The sequence below is a fragment of the Montipora foliosa genome, chromosome 5 (assembly GCF_036669935.1).
Source record: "Montipora foliosa isolate CH-2021 chromosome 5, ASM3666993v2, whole genome shotgun sequence".
In the NCBI taxonomy this organism is placed as follows: domain Eukaryota; kingdom Metazoa; phylum Cnidaria; class Anthozoa; order Scleractinia; family Acroporidae; genus Montipora; species Montipora foliosa.
The window spans coordinates 5,362,793-5,367,792 of NC_090873.1; the positions used below are offsets into that span (position 1 = coordinate 5,362,793).

The window sequence follows — 5,000 nt, forward strand, 5'->3', positions numbered from 1 at the left end:
GCATTTATAACTCCTTTCAGAAACACTTATCAAGGGAACTACATTGTAGGTCACCTGCGAGATCGAAAGCGACGAGAGCGAATGTTTCAAAATGTGAAATGCACATAAATGCAAAGATTTAATAAGGCCGCTTTGAAAGTTGCTTGTCTCATTCCTGTTTGATATCATTATTTTTCAAAGAGAATGCACATCACCAGGAAAAGACGAACAATAACAATAATTGTGTTCCTGCAATTTGCATAACAACCATTACGCTGAAAACAAGTCGGTCACGCTTTTGTCACGTAATTCGCCGTGGAATACTTGTATTTATTTTTCCTTTCTACGTATTGGCTTTGTTAAGACGGAATGGATTCAGAAGAGCTCAAAACAAAACAAGTTCCCCATCAAATATGTGCCTCTGTGGGACTTGGTGCCATATCACCTGAGCCGTTCTGCACATGGCGCGTGCTCCACGCGAGGCATCAAATTTTGCCATTTTCCGTTTCATGAATTCCAAGACGGTAGAACGAACCAACAAAGCGGTATATTTCTTGAAAGGCCTTTAATTTGCATGGACCCTAAACTTCGAAAGAAACTTATAATTAAAGCCTTAGTGGGGCACATCTAGGGTGCATTCTTTTGGGGCTATTCCATTTGTATTTATTCCGGTTTACGAATAACAGAATACACGGAATACCAATTCCCAAAAGAACTCATCTGCCCATAGTTAGTTACTAACTATGATCTGCCGAACTGGTTCCAAAAGAAAACGATTACCGTCTATTCGGAGTATTCCTATTCTGGAATGGTCCCAAAAAAACGCGCCCATAATATTCGTAAATTGATGTATTCAAGGTGGGCTAATAGACTTGCGCAAGTGACAGATGGATTAGCAATAATGACTTTGTTTGCCAACTCGCAAAAACTATGGTGAGCATGTCATCTGTTTTTTTCGTAATTTGTTTCCCTGGATAAATGACCGCGTTTTAAGATAAGCTTGAATTGTCCTACACCCGGTCACTTTTTTTCGTCTCTGTTTTTTTCAAAATTGGTGCGACAGTTCTTGTTTGATGGAACTTTCCAATTGTGTCCGAAACAACGCAAGATCTCCAAGGTGAAATCAAAATTGGAAATTTTGACAACTGTGTTTGTAGACCAGCAGGTGAAATCGTGGCTGATTAGAGTCGTTGATCATAACGAACCGTTTTATTTTCTCAAAAAGCGGATAGATAAACTTAAAGGGAGGCCAGTATGGTTGATTGCAAAAACTTTTACTCTGTCTTCAACTTCATCATGATTGCGTGCAGTCCATTTTATATTTTTGGCTTCATTGGCAACATATTAATCATTCGAATTGTCTACAAGACACGGGAAATGCATACGACAACAAATTATCTCTTAGCGAACTTGGCGGCGAGCGATTCAATTGTCATCTTGATGTATCCGTTTTATTTCGTGTGCTTTGATCATGATTGCTACTTCGTCAAATCCTATTGTAACCCGTTTATTGTTGTTGTGTACATTTCGATAACTTCTTCAGCCTTAACTCTAACACTACTGGCAGTGGAAAGGTATCACGCCATACTGAAACCTTTTGGGTCGAATTCACGCTTGCACAAAGAGAGTATCAAACGAGCAATCTTTGTCATTTGGTGTTTAAGCATTGCCATCGGTTTTCCAGGATTCTTCCTTGAAGAGAGCAGCAAAAAACCTTCATTCATTCGTTCATCGGGAGTCGCAATTTACTCCCTCATATATTCAACGTTCACTGCTTACATTCCCACAGTGGTGTTCCTATTTTGTTATGGATCCCTGATAGAAGGATTGTATTTTTCCGGTACGATATTGGCCGAAAATAGTAACGAAGACAATTCTGAAAAAAGGAAACTAATTGTCACCTTTATACTGGTAACAAGTGGATTTATCATTGGTTACGGACCGATCGCTGTACTAGACGCTGTTCACCTCGGGATGGAGATAAACGATGAATTGTTCCCAGAACTTTCCGATATCTTGATTTTGCTATTTGACATGACTTTATGTCTTAATCCCGTATTATACGCTTTTCGCAGTTCAAATTTTAAGGAGGGATTCAAGCGAGTATTGTTCTCTCGGTGTTTACGGTCATCAGCACAGCAGAATGAGAATCAGTTGGCATAATTCAGTCAAAATACAGCTGTAACCAGGATAGGACAGTTTAAAAAGTGGTTAAAAAAACGTTGTCTGCTTAAAAGATTAAGAACATTAGCTTTCGGCTATCAGTCTATAGCCTTTAACGAGTGAAAAAGTTGGGGCGTGAATGGGAATATATACGAAAAGAGGTGCGAAAATTTTGTTGCATATAAAACTAAAGTACAAAAGAATTGCGGAAAAAGCAAGAGGATAAAAATGTAAATGTTGTCTAATTGCAGTAAAATGGAATATTGCCTAGGCAACGGTTTTGAGTTATTGTCCGCGTCGACCTTTCTGTCAGTGTGCCAGGATTCTAGCGTTTTCTGAACACGGTAGTTGCCCTTGTCGATTACACGTGCATTATCGAAGTCAATAGAGTGATTATTTTGTCACGCTTGGTTCACAACGTTTGAACCCTTTGTGTAGTTCATTAGGTTTCTTTGATGTTCCGTTTTTTCGGGTTTGGAAGCATCTTTTGGTTTTTACTACGTAATTTCAAGTACACCCTTTACATGGGATTTTATAGCAATTACATTGGAGATCCAGAGGTTCAGAGATTTGGCTGGATCAGTAGCAATATAATGGTATTAATAGTATCTAACTATAAAAAAACTGCAATGAAACATATCGAAATATTCTTAAAAATACTAAAAACTTGGTTAAAAACTTGTTAAAAAACGACAACGTTTCGAGGTTAGCTAAACGTCATTATCAAGTCAAAATTATTTGAAAACTATGAATACTAAAAGAACAACAGTAGATAAGGAGCCTGTATAGTGAAAGAAAGAAACAATGAAAATTAAACAAAACGTATGGAGTCCGTCTTGATATTCAAATTAGGCTTCTTCTTCTTCTTCTTCTTCTTCGTCTTCACTTTGTGGCTAAGGTACTTAGAGATCCAGGACCTGTTTAGCAGTTTCAGCTTAGGGTAAACTTTTTGGGATATTGCACGAACGTGCGTATTCAAAGAAAGATCGGAGGTCTATGTGCACTCTTAAGTACATCTAAGTACATAAAACTGTTTTTCTGCCTTAACAGTTTGCCATATATTAGGAAAATTTGTAAATCCCCTTGAGTGTCTACAGTGTTCCTGTTGCCGATTAGCAGTACTTCACATTTCTTGTGATTACTGATTAATCTGTTTTGTCTCCACCAGCTAGAAATGTGGGCGATATCCTCATTGACTTCATGAGCATTCAGCTTTGTTAATATCCGTAAAGCTAGCATGGATCTCGGTATGCTGGTGATCAAACTCGCCAATTTAGGCGAGTTCACCAGTAGCTGTAGGCGAGTTGACATAGGCGAATTTCAACGTAGGCGAGTTGACCAGTATTCACTGAAATACCTCAGTGCTCCGACGGACTTTGAAAATATCATTTATGTGGATGTTGTAGCAAGTAGGTCCTAGGACTGACCCTCAGTTGTCGGACAGCGTTGGTAGTCAACCTTTCTTACTCGATTCTTTGTCACCAGAAGACACGAATTGATAGAATTATAGAAAAGAACGTTTAGAATCTCTGCCTGTCTCGGTCCTTTTCTGTTTGTCATCGATGTCAGCAAGCTGTTCTCCATCTTAGAACGTCATCTTCCACAAGTACGTGCTGACGTCGATTATAGACATGCAGCTTTATATTGCGTTCAGGCCCGACCCTGAACATGGCGCTGAAGCTGTTGAAGCAGCTTGAAGCTATGCAAGGGTGTGTTGCTGATATCAGAAAATGGATTTTAATAGATCGGTTGAAGCTCAACGATGAGCAAACGAAATTCATTGTGATAGGGACGAGGCAGCAGCTGTCGAAAGTTAACGTTGACTCACTGTGTTTAATGGGTAAGACTGTTTTGATCTTCCACTATAGTAAAAAATTTTGGATATTGGCTGGATAACCAACTCAAAATGGATACTCATATTAATAAGACATACAGATCTGCTTTGTTTCATGTACAATCGTTATATTAGAAGAATCAGGAAATTTCTGAGTTTCGATAATACTCAAACTTTTATTAATACCTTTGTCACTTCCCGTTTGGACTACTGCAACAGTACTTCGTCGGTACGGCCTGCCTGCCACTGAACTGCAGATACTCCAGCGTGTTCAAAACACTGCCGCCAGGCTTATTTGTAAGATAAGTCGTTTCGTTCATATTTTACCAATTTTAAGAAGACTCCACTGGCAATCTATCAAATACCCCATCGAGTTTAAGACACTATACTTATTACCTACAAAGTTATTCATGGACTTGAACGAGCGTATCTCAGCGAACGTATTACCCTAAAGACTGTATCTAGATATAGTCTAAGATCGTCTGGTGAATTTTTATTGCAACCACCCAGAGCAAAACAAACGCACACTTGGTGATCGTAGTTTTACCGCAGCTGCGCCATTGTTATGGAATAGATTACCTAATGCAGTCCGCTGTGCATGCAGATGGGGAACAGTCTTGTAAAAGACTTCTTAAAAGTCACCTATTCCAAAAGGCATATAATAAACTAGTTATGTTGCATTTGTATTGTAAAGCGCGCGAGAGCATCTTTCTATGATTCTCGCGCTATAGAAAAATTAAACTATTATTATTATTATTATTATTATTATTATTATTATTATTATTATTCATTCTGAAAGATTAAAAACTACTTATATATAGCAGATGGGCATTCTGTCTGCGCGTGCGCGAGCCATTGAAGATCGAACACAGTGTGGCGCCATTTTGTTTCGCGTGTTACCTTGCGAACCAGTAGTGAATAAAGATAAATGGGCAGAATAGTTATATGAAACAGCCATATTTGAAGCTCTTTGTATATTATCCAGTTGTGGATTATGATTGGAATATTAAACACTCATAGATAA

General features: G+C 38.5%; 2 long non-coding RNA genes across 3 annotated transcripts in view; one reads left to right on the plus strand and one right to left on the minus strand.

Annotated features, from left to right (window-relative positions):
* LOC138003461 (uncharacterized) overlaps positions 1-5,000 on the plus strand; it is a 43,877-nt gene that overhangs the window by 11,368 nt on the left and 27,509 nt on the right. The gene's annotated exons all lie outside the window — the stretch shown is intronic.
* Positions 1-5,000, minus strand: part of LOC138003462 (uncharacterized) — a 26,180-nt gene that overhangs the window by 7,875 nt on the left and 13,305 nt on the right. The window lies entirely within an intron of this gene.